Genomic DNA, 15,303 nt, shown 5'->3' with positions numbered 1-15,303 from the left:
CAGGTTTTTTTGTGTGTTTTTATTTTCTTTTGTTTTCTTTTCCTTCTAGTTCGAGTTCATCATTGCCATATCGAGTTTGTGCTGCAAACTCTGAGATGACGCTGTTTGGAGATCGATATTTAATGGAATGGAGTCTCTGGATTTCGTCCAAACTCTCGTGTTCGCGGAGGGAGTAAGGACTGGCGAGCCACAAGGAGTTTCCAACAAGTGCTACTGAGTGACATCGACATTGCTGTGTTTGAACTGGATGGTAGGAAAGTGAATTAGTAGGACAAACAGCGCATTTCACAATTCTCTTTAGAAGGATCTATTGGAAGAGACTGAGTGACTAACTATTTCGTTGTCATTACTAAATTCAGCCACATTCACAAGTTGTGAATGAAACTCAAGTACTGAAACACAAGATTTGAAAATCAAGCTGTGAATTTATTTTCCCTCTGAGGTTGTTTTTTCCCCCCTAACTTGATCAATGGTATCTGCTTACATGTATATATTGTTTTTTTTTCCTTTTATTAAGTTGAGACAAGAAAGGGAAATGTATTACTTGAAATACAGAAAGTGTATCCAGTAAGGTTTAAGTGTAAAATTTAGCTGTAATCAAAGTTTCACTCAAAGAGGTCAGCACACAGAGTCATTGATATACGTTTTTTATGTCAGAACAAATTTTTAATTTAATTGTTTTGATGATACAAAGAAAGAAATCAGTGATTCCTAAAAGGAGTACACAAAGGGTTAATTTCATTTACTGATGAGAAGTTGTGGTTGATTGTATTTTATTATTTTTTTTCAAGAATTTGTATTTCAATCAGGACCACTTCCGTATTTAATGCCAATTATAATTGCATACAGTTAGTGTTGGCGGTATGGCTATGTTCTGGGCAACACTCCACACGCCTGTCCATGCAGCCATGCTTGGACAGAGCGGGGAAAGCAGCAAGACAAACCCCCCTGGGGTACAGAACAGAACCATAAGCATACATAATTACAATTCTCAATTACATGAGTTGTAAACAAAATGTCATGGAGACTTCTTCCAATGGAGACACTGTAAAGAAAGAACAAGTTAGATCAGATTACAGGTTCAGTTGGTGGAGTTGGGGTTGGAGGAGGGAGTTAATTGCAAACTGCAATGCGATGGAGAGACACTGAATAATGGGAATTTAAATAGACCGCAGGAGATAGGTGTCAAGACTGGATTGGTACATGTCAGGAACAGCTGACTGTCAGCTGATGCAAGCGTGACTCACGTGACCTGACTGAACTAACGTGATGCTCGATAATTATTATTATTTTTTCCTCATTCTTATAATTGTTGGATTTCAATTAAGGCAAATCGTTGCTTTTGACAAATAACACTTGATTTAATCATCTTAACATGTCTGAGTGATTCATTGTTGTTGTTGGGATCCTTATTCTCCGTAGGCAAACCAGAATCTCTGAACACTGGCCATATTCAGAACCCATCGTGTCTGCAGTACTTGGTGCAGCGGGTTACACAATGCTCGTTGACTTTCACTCACCAAGCCTTCCTGTTTCCCCATGGAGCAATCCTGGCTTATTTTCATCATCACTCTCTTGTTAGGTCAAGCAAGAGAATGGGGAACGGCCATGTGGGACAGCAAGCATGACTGTTGTGTGTTGTTTGAGGGATTCTCAAAGGAGTAGCGCAAGGTGATTGATCGCTCAGCACGTGTAATTGAGGCAGCACGAAAATTGTTGTTGCTTCAGCAAAGAGAGCAGTTACTCTGTTGAATTCTGCACACTCTGTGAATCCTGTGGCTGGAATGAGAAGGCTCTCTGGGATCACTTCCTGCATGGCCTGGCTGAGGATGTGAAGGACAAGATCCATTCTCTAGAACTGCCTTCTGGCTAGAATGAGCTTATCGACCTCACCATTTGGGTCAACGACCAGATTGCCCTTCAGTCCAGGCACCGAAGAGGGGGGATTCCCAATGAGCATGATGCCTGGCCCATCAGCTGTGTCTCTACTACGGTGAGGCGGGTCAGCAGTGTTGGGAAGGTTACTTTGGAAATGTAATAGGTTACAGATTACAAGTTACCCTGTTTAAAATGTAATAGTAGTGTAACTTTTTCAATTACTTTATTAAAGTAATGTAACTAATTACTTTTGAGTACTTTTTGATTACTTTTCTAAATTTGTGAACATTATAATAAATAAAAGCATATATATCAACTCAAATACAGTTATCTAATAAGCATGTGTCATATGCTGTTTAATAAACTCCTGAAACATTGGTGTTTTTTTTTTTTAAACTGCTGTCTCTTTATATATGATATGATGATAGTTTTCTCAAAATAAGTAAAATGCATGAAGTGACAGAGCAGTTCTAGAAATTATGTGTATGTGCTCGTGTACTCATATATTGAGACGGCAGAGGTTGAAAACACTGCGAGCTTCAGTAGGCCTATGTGTAGTAAATTAAACTGCATGTCTTTGCCATTAATTTACAGGAGGGGCAGACTGAAAAAAAAAAAATCAGAATGGAAAATTCAAACTCATACAAACAAATTCATGGACAATACTATTTTTTGTATGGACCTGACATAAAAAAGGTTTAAATCTTTAATATGGGGACATGTCAAATAATTAAAAGTTCTCTCCTGAACGGCACCTTCACTTCCATTTTTCTCTTCAGTCTCATTATTTTGCCCCGTTATCCATCTTAATACTCAAGATTGAACAAAACTGTACTTTACAATACAATACTCTACAATACTACAATATATTTATAGAAAAATCCTAATACTGTACACGAGTCATGTTTTTCCCTTACAAAAATTTACCATGCTTTTATTAGCCTATATAAAAGCACAATAACCTTGTATGGTTTTTTGTTTTGCAAATGGATTCGTATTTATTTTTAAATAAATAAATTTGTAAAATAATTGTAAATTTTTGGTTACCACAGTTAAACAATAGTAACCATTTTCACTGGATTTATAGTAAAATAATAAAATGTTAATTTTCGCAAGGGTTGTGTCAAAAAAGCATCTTTACAGATTAAACTGACCTGAAACCCTGAACAGTAGTTCTGCTTCTCTGTTCCAGCTGTGTGCTTCCACAGTCCACTCTTTTATCTCTCTTTCGCATTGATTACTTGGAGTCTGATCCAAAACGTTTGGCGGAGGCGCGGAGAGCGCGCGAGTCACGACTAACAGATTTATTAGAGAATTATCAAATGGCGGATTCGCAAATGATCGCTTTAGTACATTCGGAAGGCAATTATACAATAATGATATTAAAATATTGGGACAAGTTGAGGAAGACTGAGGAAGCTGGCAGGCCACCGGGAATTTTCCCGGTTCTCCCGGTGTCCAGTCCGCGCGTGATTTCAACTGACACGCAGAACGTGCAGGAGTCATATATTTCATTTTGGGGGCTTGATATTCACAGACACCAGTCCATGTCATGTTTTGATTCAAGTGTACTGACCTACTTTTGATTTAGTCATCCAAAATGTGGCATATTCCGTCCGCGTTAGGCATTCCATTTTTCTGACTGGATTCTACGAACCAGACTGTGTTTCCGCGTCCCGGAAATTATTAGGGCGTATGTCTTAGAATAGTCAGTGCAATTTGGGAAAGAAATCAGTTAAATCTGTATGTGGATGTGTATAAATATTCAAATGTAATTCCCTTTGTAATCGTTAAAAAATTCATAAGTAACTGTAATTTAATTACTCATTTTTTCTTAGTAACTGTAACTAATTACAGTTACATTAATTTTGTAATTAAATTAGTACGTAACGCCGTTACATGTAACTAGTTACTCCCCAACACTGCGGGTCAGTGGTACACTCTAAAAACAGCTGGGTTATTTTTAACCCAAAATGCTGGGTTGAGTCTGTTGGGTCATTTTGTTGGGTTATTTTATTAATTTTTAAACACTTTTGGGTAGTTTCAATTTACCAGGTGTTGGGTTAAACCTGCTGGGTTGCGTTGCTGGGTTGTTTCAGGCCAGCGCTGCGTTATTTAACGCACCTTGAAGATGTTTAAATAGCTCCCCAACTGTCATTTTGGAAGAACAACGGGGCAACACTCTAAAAACGGCTGGGTTATTTTTTAACCCAAAATGTTGGGTTGAGTATGTTGGGTCATTTTGTTGGGTTATTTTATTTCTTTTTAAACACTTTTGGGTAGTTTCAATTTACCAGGTGTTGGGTTAAACCTGCTGGGTTGCGTCGCTGGGTTGTTTCAGGCCAGCGCTGGGTTATTTAACGCGCCTTGAAGATGTTTAAATCGCTCCCCAACTGTCACTTTGGAAGAACAACGGGGCAAAGCCACGGCTTTCTACTGTTTTAAGGTAAGTTTATTTAATTTTTTCTTTAATAATTATTTTAAATTGGCAGAATTATAACTTTTTTTGCGCAAACAATACTGTTAAACGTCTAACAGTTACAGGCCAACATTATTTACGTTAAATGACGAACTGTTCACCTCAAACGGCCAACCTACGTTACGTGACTCGAATAATCATGTTAAGATATCTGAGACGACATATTAATACAGTTTTTATTAAGTTTCAGACAGTGACGGATGGCTGAAATATGCGAATAACTGTGAAAATAGAGGAAAAAGTAGTTTCTGACACTGAAAAGCGAATTTGACATTTAAGTGAGTCAAATGAGTTCAAAAAGTGAATACGACATTCTGCTCTAATGTAAACGCATGCAGTTGTCCATATCGACATGTAAATCATACAAATTACGTGCAATATAGTCGGACCGCAGGTCTAAGAGAACCGACGATCCAGTTCAAATAAACCGGTTCAGTCTAACAAAGTGATTCCCGGAAAATAATCGACGTCTCAGGGCATTTCAAAGTGCGCGGATGCACAGCGAGTGTGGTAGGCCGCGTTAGTGAGGTGATTTTATGCTTTTGTGGTTTATAAAGTCTTTTTACATACAAGTTATAACTCAAAATGTTGTTTTTTCCTGTCAGAAAAGCACATGGATACATTTGTGAGAGAAAAACTCGTCGAGTGCAGCCTTATTGAGGCGTCTAACGGTAAGTTCATGTTTATTATACATTTTACATAATTGCTTGTCTGTTATAATCAACTAACGTTAACCCTCACGTAACTTAAACGCACATATATTTTTATTTCGTGCTATAGTTAAAGCTGCACTTAGTAACTTTGTGTTCAGAATGTACATTATTTATGAGCGTAAACATCATAAACATACAGATCGTGTTTTTGACTTGTCCTTATCACTTTGGTACACCTATAAGTGTTTATATATGGACTGTTTTAAAGCTGCGGAGTAACCCAGTACCTGCGTGACTTGTCATAGAAATGTCTTTGAGCGCTTTCAGTGTGATCTCCCTTACTGTGCCGGCGACTGTCAGTGTTTGATAAAGCCAGGATATTAACATAAAACTGTGATTTATAATGACTGGAACATCCCATTGATTAGACAGTTTGAAAGCACAACTTTCAGCCAATCACTAGAGCATATTCTGCTTCTGAAGACCAACTCATAGGTGAATTTAACTCATAAACATGATGGACTCAATTTCATGATGAACTTCACACAGTTAATTGAACTGATTCACTGTTATTAAAACCATTTTTTTTTTTTTTTTTTTTTTTTTTACTTTATTTTAAAGGTTGGAACAAACATGGAATTCCTTAACCGAGCAGAGTCCACAAAACCCCATACAATTGTTGTGGCGATTTAAAAATGCCAGCAGATCTCTCAGGCATTGATCATAATCAATGGACAGGTAAGGATATCCTGGACAATTTTCAAAAGGAATTGCAAATTGTATATTTAATTGCAGTTTTCCACATGTGGACGCATACATTGTGACATAGTCCGAATGCAATTGAAAAGCCTTACACAGAAAGCTGTCAATTTGTGTCAAGCGTGGGACTATACTATGGGGCGTGTTTTTTATTGGGATATATTCTGTAGTTTTTACCCCAAATCTCTCACTGTTTGTACTCTGCTGCACATCAGCAAAACAACATTGCAGTTCTACTCCGATTTACCTATTTGCATCTTACCCTATATTTTATTCCTCAGGTGAAAAGTTTAATGGTGAATATTGACCAATAGTACCATGTGGCTCTAACAGTTAGCAGGCTATAGTAGCTGCATTTGGGGTAAAAATGACAGAATTATTTATTGTGTAAGGTGCAAAGAATATTAGGAGATCCGGGTTGCACTGTCTGTTCTTTAACACGCATCTCTGTTCTTTAACACGCATCCTTTAGTAGTGCCTTAACCTCCATTGTTCAAAGCATTTTGGCACAATTGTCTTTGAGTGACATCACCTCCCAATACAAACACTCTCCATAGTATGGTCCCACCTCTGGCAAAATTGACAGTTTTCAATGTGAATCATTGGAAATTCAGATGCTAAAGTAATTGCGATTCCATTTGAGTTTTGACAGGTAACGTGCGACACAGTGAAAAAACAGACATGGTAATTACCTCATGTACTTGTTCTTATGTTGCATCTATGCTAACATTAGTCTGTTTCTCTCTTATTCTGAGGTCACCGTAGCCACCAGATCCAGTCTGTATCCAGACCAGATGGTGGATCAGCACCTAGAAAGGACCTCTACTGCCCTGAAAGACAGTGGAGACCAGGACAACTAAAGCCCCAGATACAGATCCTCTGTAAAGACTCAGAGGACCACCAGGACAAGACCACAGGAAACAGATGATTCTTCTGCACAATCTGACTTTGCTGCAGCCTGGAATTGAACTACTGGTTTCATCTGGTCAGAGGAGAACTGGCCCCCAACTGAGCCTGGTTTCTTCCAAGGTTTTTTCTCCATTCTGTCACCGATGGAGTTTCGGTTCCTTGGTTTTCCTAAGTTGGGGACCATTAAGATCAAGCGATATCATCGACTTGATCGCACAGAGGGACGATACATCACTGAATCAATGATGAACTGACTTTAACTGAAAACTGAGTGTTTACTGTTATCCCTTCACATTATTACACACTATTTTCCTTTTTAATATTGTAAAGCTGCTATGATGCAGTATTTGATCAATATGACAGGATTATTACTCATAATACATGGAAAATACAGCTGCAAAGGGACTTTGAAACTGAAACAGTAATTTTTGTTCTGTGTTTTTGAAACAGTGTTTTTATTCAATATTTGCAATTGTGTTTGGATTATGTCACAATGTGTCTTTATCTCATTTCCTTTTGAAAATTGTCCTTCCGTTGACAGGCTCTATAGCAGAGTACACTGCTCTCAGGTGTAGATCTTTGCTTCAGAGCTTAAGTGTTTGACAATAGTACACCCAAAAATGAAAATTGTCATTAATTATTCACCCTGGTCTGAAACCTCTCGAATTTCAATTTGTGTTCTGAAGATGAACGAAGGTCTTACAGGTTTGTAACGACATGAAGTTGAGTAATAAATGACAGAATTTTCATTTTTGGGTGAACTATATGTTGAACTACCCTAAGCAGTGCACATCTACCTACATATGAGTCTTTATATACTTGATATAAATTTAAGGACATCTTTAAATAATTTTACATTTAAATTTAAAGAATGTTAATTGTCAATGTCATTTCACTGTGTATTTAAATAGCTAAACATGTCAAAATGCAATAGTTAAACAGCTAGACTGGTCACTCAGAAATAATTTTCTTATTTATTGCAACTGTAATTCTGTGATTTTTATTTTATTTATTTATTTTGCATTTGCTGGAAACAAAAAAAAAAGGAAAAATTCCATATTGTTTGTCATTGGTACAAATTTTTGAATGTCAGATGGCATTAAAATTATTTTTTAACAGTCTAAATTACCTGTATTCTTCATTATTTATTAATCCATGATTGCTTTGTTAAGCAAAAGTAAAATTATGAGAATAACCCAGCAAGAATAACCCAGAATCATAAAAATGCAAACCCACAAATGGTAAAACTGACTCTAACTTGGGTTTTCTCAATAACCCAGCATGCTGGGTTAAAATGTGTAAACCAGCATGTTGGGTTACTTTAACCCAGCACGTGTTCTGTCCAATATTTACCCAGCGCTGGGTTGCCAATTGGGTTATTTTTAACCCAGCCATTTTTAGAGTGAAAGCCACGGCTTTCAACTGTTTTAAGGTAAGTTTATTTAATGTTTTCTTTAATAATTATATTAAATTGGCAGAATTATAACTTTTTTAGCGGCAAGAATACTGTTAAACTTAACAGGCCTGCTCTAATGTAAACGCTTGCAGTTGTCCATATCGACATGTAAATCATACAAACTACGTACAATATAGGTCTAAAAGAACCGACCCAGATAACAAATGACATGTGGCCCAGTTCTGGCCCACATCTCCCATATTCTTCTGGCCCACATACCGCGCGGAATGACGGCGATGACTCAACCTGAGTCTGGCTGACATATGTCAGCCACAACTGAACCAGATCAGGGCCACATCTCAGAAATGGTGTGGGTGACATCTGGGCCAGATCTGGCCCAGTTTTGTCTGACAGAAGTCAGCCACAACTGTACCAGATCCATGCCGCATCTCACAAATGGCATGGGCGACACCTGGCCCAGATGTCAACCACGCCATTTCTGAGATGTGGCCCAGATCCGTCCCAGTTGTGGCTGACTTCTGGGTTAGATATGGCCCATATTTACCCTTTCTAGACACAAAAGAATATGTAATTCATCCAGAATAAAGAAAACACTCATGTAGTCTAAACTGCTTTATTAAAATATAAAAATGTGACAAATAAATATACATACATGAATACAACTGCATGTATAGATATAAAACAAATACATTTACATTATTACAAAATAAAAAATACAGATAAATATTTATAAATATAGTTAAATACACATTAACATTACATTTACATTTAGCAGACACTTTTATCCAAAGCAACTTACAAATGAGGACAATGGAAGCAATAAAAATCAACAAAAGAGCAATTATATACAGGTGCTGGTCATATAATTAGAATATCATCAAAAAGTTGATTTATTTCACTAATTCCATTCAAAAAGTGAAACTTGTATATTATATTTATTCATTACACACAGACTGATATATTTCAAACGTTTATTTCTTTTAATTTTGACGTTTATAACTGACAGCTAAGGAAAATCCCAAATTCAGATGCGGCAGAGAGGAGTGAGTTTGAGAAACATTCAGATACACAGGCTGATTCAGTCTTCTGAATTGGGAGTAGCGAACATGCATTATAAACTTCTTTCAAATTAGAATCTGTTGGGGAGATAAAATGTGCAAGATAATGGATATGTACTAATAAAAACATCAAACAAAAAACATCAACCAAAAAAATGTATCTTTTACTCTCCAGTACTGAAAACAGAACTGATAAGGGATCCCTTGATACTGTGACACAGCTCTTTCAAATTAACATTACCTTTTTTTGCAGTGGCGGTAGTTTGTATGTCCATCTATAGTTGCCATCATCTAAGGTCTTTTGAGTACTGGTATCATCTGAAGTCCTCACAAGTCCTGTGCTGTGCAGTTTCTAATAACCTTGGGATGGACATTTGCAGAAACAGGAAGGCAAAGGGAGAAAGATTAGCATAGCTACTGTTCATATAACTTCAGGCAATGTGCACTTTTTACTATTTCATCAATGGAGTACATTGAGTACTATTTTTAATCTAGTAGGTTTAAACTGAAATAATTTTTCTAGATCCCTTAATAAACATATTATTTGTTGTCTGTTTTTGGGGAACAGGCACAGTCTCTATAGAATGGACTGCATATGCCAGAGTAACATTTAATACATTTTAATAAAATTTAACTGGGAGGAACATCATAACTGTAATTTACACAACCATTTAAGAGTTTGGGGTCTGTAAGATATTTTATGCCTTTATAAAAAAATCTCTTATGCTCACCACAGCTCCATTTATTGAATCAAATTACAGTAAAATAGTAACACTGTGACTATCACAATTCAAAACAACTCTTTTCTATGTGAATATTATGTTAAAATGTCATTTATTCCTTTGATCAAAGCTGAATTTTCAGCATCATTACTCCAGTCTTCAGTGACACATCTTCAGAAATCATTCTAAAATGATGATTTACTGCTCAAGAAACATTTCTGATTATGATCAATGTTAAAATACAGATGTGCTGAATATTTTTTTTGTTGGATTCGTTGTTACATAGACTCCAAACATTTGAATGTTAGTGTTACATGCATCAAATTGTTCAAAATCATCTGTTTCAAATAATGTTCCTGTAGCTCAACTGGTAGAGCACTGCGCTGGCAAGCAACAAGCGCAAGGTTGGGGGTTCAATACCCTGGGAACACATGATATGTAAAAATTGATAGCCTGAATGCACTGTAAGTCGCTTTGGATAAAAGCGTCTGCTAAATGCATAAATGCAGGTCTTTTGAACTTTGTATTCATCTATGAATCCTGAAAAAAAAAATGCATCACAGTTTCCACAAAAAAAATGAAGCAGCACAACTGTTTCAACGCTGATAATAAGTTTCTTGAGCAGGAAATCAGCATTTCTGAGGGATCCATGTGACAATGAAGACTGGAGTAATGATGCTGAAAATACAGCTGCACATCACTGGAATAAATTAGTTTATAATGTATTCACATAGAAAACAGCTATTTTAAATTGTAATAATATTTCACAATATTACTCTTTTTACATATTTTAATCAAATAATTACTACAGAGGTGAGCAGAAGATAATTATTACAAATTGTATCAACTTCAAGCTTTTGAACACTAGTGTAGTGTATATTTGAGGTTTGACTTACTGTACTAGTCTTGTGGTCAATAGCATCTTGGAGATGTTGTCTTACAGTAGGTTCACTCCGAATCAGCACTGAAGAATCTAGGAACAAAACAAGCAATTTGACACAGAGCCAACAATATTTAGTCTGCAGTTCCAGGTTTATTAGGAAACAAGCTAGAGCAGGTGAGATGCAAAAAATAAATAAATAAAATAACAGATTCATTGCGATATATGTTGTGAAAAAAATGCATATTAGGTTACTTTATTTAACCTTTTCAGCGCTTCCTACATCTCTGTCAGCAGCTCCCTTCAGAAATACTGAAATCTTGAAAACTCCCTTCTGTTGTAGAAGGATTATTTTGTCACTCTTGAAATCGCAGAACAGTTTTATGTTTACCATAAAAGATCACAACAACTTTAGTTTTCTGCCAATTTTCGCGCTCCTTGATAACGTGACGTCATCGATAAACAGTAAAGTGTAAATGTTAAGGTTAAATAAATTAAGAAATTTCCAATCATCCATTGAAATATTACCAGCAAAACAGTCAAAAGCTATCATCTACAGATGAAGATTTGATTAAAAGTCCAAACTTTCATAAATAAATGCACAAAAGAGTTATCATACCTGACGATACGTCGTCTGAAAACGGTAGAAACGCTAACGGACTTTTTCGAAGACATTAAACCATTCCTATAAACTAAATAAACAACAGAAGCGAGTCAAATACAAGTAAGAGAAGTGTCAACAACAGTTATAAGTGATATTTGTGTGATTTTATAGACTTAACTCACCTGAAAACAGTGAAATCAGCGAGAAACGGGGTGTTTCCTCGTGTCATTTGCAGTGTTGCGCTCCGTTTCCATGGCAACTCCATCCGGTCTGCGCGCACGCCCATGGAAGCACGTCACGAATTAAAAGTCACACGCTCACGTTACATACATAAAAATATGAATAAACATATGCCCCTTATTTTTTTTCTGTAAGAGGGGGCGCGGCCATTTGTAAATTTAATGTGTCTGGCTTTCGGGGTCATTCCAGTTATATTAGCTGTACAAACAGCTGTACTGTCGCAAACTGCTGTATCTTACCATGTTATTTTTAATGTATTGTCTTAATTATGAACGTACTGGTTTGTAGTGCAAACAGTTTTACCGTTTACTGCACTTTGTTCTTCTTGATATTTCCCTATAACCATGACCATAAGTCTCACACATTCACATACAATTTCTTGGTGGATAGAATCAGATCACTACATAATTCAAAATGTCATTCAATTATGATATTGGTAATTTAAAATTCATTTTGTAGTTCTATAGCCCCGTGCAAAATGCCAGGCCTGCACATAATAGTGGGACAAAGTGGCACTTTTATAGTTTAAGATTTTGTATTGTTGCTTTTACAAACACTCATATATGTATGTATGCGAGTATATTTATATATATACATGTGTGTATGTGTTTAAGGTGCATCTTGAAGAAATGTGAATATCATGAAAAAAGTTCATTTTTTGTAACTTTTTTTATTAAAAAAGTGAAATTGTCATATATTCTAAAGATTCATAATTTTTTTTTGATGATTAGAGCTTAATTTAATGAATGTAATTATTGCATTTAAAAGTATAAAAAAGGTGTTAAACAAATATTATTTAATTATTTAAAATTATTTTTAAAGAAACTTTGTCCTATGGTGTGACAGTACAGATGTCACAATGGAGGACTTTTTTTTTTTTTTTTTTATCACACCAAAGGACGTTTCAGCCTTTTCTGTCAATTGATGACTTTGCTAATCCAAGCTAACCTGTCATCATTAGTGGCAAGCAAGACACATTTGTAAAATTTCCTAGGATTATGTAAAAAATACGTATAATTTAGGGGTGTCATATTAATGCACAAAAAAGCATAAAAAATTTGTAGTGGTTCCGAAAAAGTTCAAAGGACATGGTGTCACACCAGAGGACATGGTACAAAAATGTAAAAAAAATCGAATAACATTGCAACTTCAGAACAGGTCCGTGTAGGTCAAATAAATGTGTGTATGTATTTATATTACGTGTCCTGAAATATTATGGGCGTCCAGTACTCAAAATAGTTTTAGAACCACTGACTGGTAAAGTAAGGTGATCTGCCAGGACGTGTCTTCAGAAAATGGCACATCTGGTCACCTGGTATAGGCCATATCTGGCCCACATACAACAAGCCAGAACTCAACCTAAAACCGGTTTGTTAAAGCCGGTTTGTTGCACGCGGGCCAGATCTGGCCCATAAACAAGAATGCCACAACTCAAACTAAAACCGGCTTGATGTGTGTGGGCCAGAGATGGCCCATATAACCTCTGCCGCTGCCAGAACTGAGCCAGATGTGCCATAGTTGGCCCAGATGAGGCCCGGATATGCATGCTATCTGGGGAAGATCCGGTTCAAATAAAGCGGTTCATTAATTATCGAACAAAGTGATTCCCGGAAAAGAATCTCCTTTTCTATTATATTTTAGATCAGTGGCCTAGATACATTTCAAAGTGCGCACATGCACAGTGAACGAGGAAGGCCACGTTAGGGAGGTGATTTGATGCCTGTGTGGTTCATAAAGTCTTTTTACATATGTAAATAACGTTGTTTTTTTTGGTAAGTCATAATTCAAAATGTCGTTTTTTCTTGTCAGAAGTGCACATGGACACATCTGTGAGAGACAAACTCGTCGAGTCTTATTGAGACGTCTAACGGTAAGTTCATGTTTATTATACATTTTACTTATATAATTGTTTGTCTGTGATAATCAACTTACGTTAACCCTAGTGTAACGTAAACACACATTTCATTTTTTTTTCGTGCTATAGTTAAAGCTGCACTTTGTGACTTTGTATTCAGAATTTACATAATTTATAATGAGCGAATAAGTTACATCGTATATCCATTTTTCCAAATCGTGTTTTTGACTTGCCTTAATCACCTTGGTAACGTTACACCTATAAGTGTATATAAATTGACTATTTTAAAGCTGCAGAGTAGCCCAGTACATTAGCTGCGTGACTTGTCAGAAATTTCTGTGTGTGCCTACGCAGTGTGATCTCACATATCTGTGTGCCAGTGACTGTTCATGTGTGTTCAATATAGCCATCATATTAATATAAAACTGTGATTATACTGACTGGAACATTCTATTGATTACACCGTTTGAAAGCACACCTTTCAGCCAATCACTATAGCATAATCCGCTTCTGTAGATCTACTCATAGGGGAATTTAACTCATAATGAATTATGAACTCAATTTCATGATTAACTTCACACAGTTAATTATACCGAATCATTGCTATTAAAACCATCTGTATTTTGTTTACTTTATTTTATAGGTTGAAACAAACGTGGAATTCCTTAACCGAGCAGAGTCCACAAAACCCCATCCAATTGTCATGGCTATTTAAAAATGCCAGCAGATCTCTCAGGCATATGTCATAATCAATGGACAGGTAAGGTTGTTTTGGACAATTTTCAAAAGGAATTGCGATACATGTGTGAAACAGTGAAAGAACAGACATGGTACTTAATAACACCCGATGTACTTGTTCTTATATTGCATCTACTCTAACATTAGCCTGTTTCATTCTTAATCTGAGGTCACCATAGTCACCCGGATCCAGTCTGTATCCAGATCAGAGGGTCACTGCAGTCACCCGGATCCAGTACATATCCAGACCAGATGGTGGATCAGGACCTAGAAAGGACCTCTACTGCCCTGAAAGACAGCGGAGACCAGGACAACTAGAACTCGAGATACAGATCCCCTGTAAAGACCTTGTCTCAGACGACCACCAGGACAAGACCACAGGAAACAGATGATTCTTCTGCACAATCTGACTTTGCTGCAGCCTGGAATTGAACTGGTTTCGTCTGGTCAGAGGAGAACTGGCCCCCCAACTGAGCCTGGTTTCTCCCAAGGTTTTTTTCTCCATTCTGTCACTGATGGTGTTTTGGTTCCTTGCCGCTGTCGCCTCTGGCCTGCTTAGTTGGGGTCACTTCATCTACAGCGATATCATTGACTTGATTGCACAGCTGGATGATACATCACTGAATCAATAATGAACTGATTTTAACTGAAAACTGAGTGTTTACTATTGTCCCTTTGCATTATTACACACTATTTTCCTATTTAATACTGTAAAGATGCTGTAATTTTTTCAATATGACAGGCTTATTACTCATAATACATGGAAAATATAGCTGCAAAGGCTGCAAAGGCAAGCACTGTCCATTTGTGAAAACAGAAACAGTAATGCAAGATTTGCAGTTGTGTTTGGATTTTGTCCCAATTTGTCACGTGGAAAACGCAATTGAAAATATAATTTGCAATTCCTTTTGAAAATTGTCCTTCCATAGACAGGCTCTATAGCAGAGTACACTGCTCTCAGATGTAGATCTTTGCTTCAAAGCTTTCTAAGTGTTAGACAATAGTTCACCCAAAAATGAAAATTGTCATTAATTATTCACCCTGCTTTGAAAGCTCTCGTATTTCATTGAAAATATGTTAACTTGTGTTCTGAAGATGATCGAAGGTTTAA

General features: G+C 36.6%; 2 long non-coding RNA genes across 2 annotated transcripts; one reads left to right on the top strand and one right to left on the bottom strand.

Moving 5' to 3' along the window:
* The first annotated feature begins 4,453 nt into the window (after positions 1-4,453).
* On the top strand, positions 4,454-8,077 carry LOC127975223 (uncharacterized). The gene is made up of 3 exons (XR_008157455.1): positions 4,454-5,028; positions 5,632-5,748; positions 6,525-8,077. It is a non-coding gene; the product is annotated as an uncharacterized LOC127975223 (long non-coding RNA).
* Positions 8,078-8,315: 238 nt separating this feature from the next.
* Positions 8,316-11,158, bottom strand: LOC127975530 (uncharacterized). The gene is made up of 4 exons (XR_008157545.1): positions 11,021-11,158; positions 10,772-10,848; positions 9,395-9,513; positions 8,316-9,231 (listed from the first exon to the last, which is right to left on the bottom strand). It is a non-coding gene; the product is annotated as an uncharacterized LOC127975530 (long non-coding RNA).
* Positions 11,159-15,303: the final 4,145 nt, after the last annotated feature.

Source organism: Carassius gibelio, chromosome B16 (genome assembly GCF_023724105.1).
Source record: "Carassius gibelio isolate Cgi1373 ecotype wild population from Czech Republic chromosome B16, carGib1.2-hapl.c, whole genome shotgun sequence".
Lineage (NCBI taxonomy): Eukaryota > Metazoa > Chordata > Actinopteri > Cypriniformes > Cyprinidae > Carassius > Carassius gibelio.
This window is presented reverse-complemented; position numbering and strand designations above follow the sequence as displayed.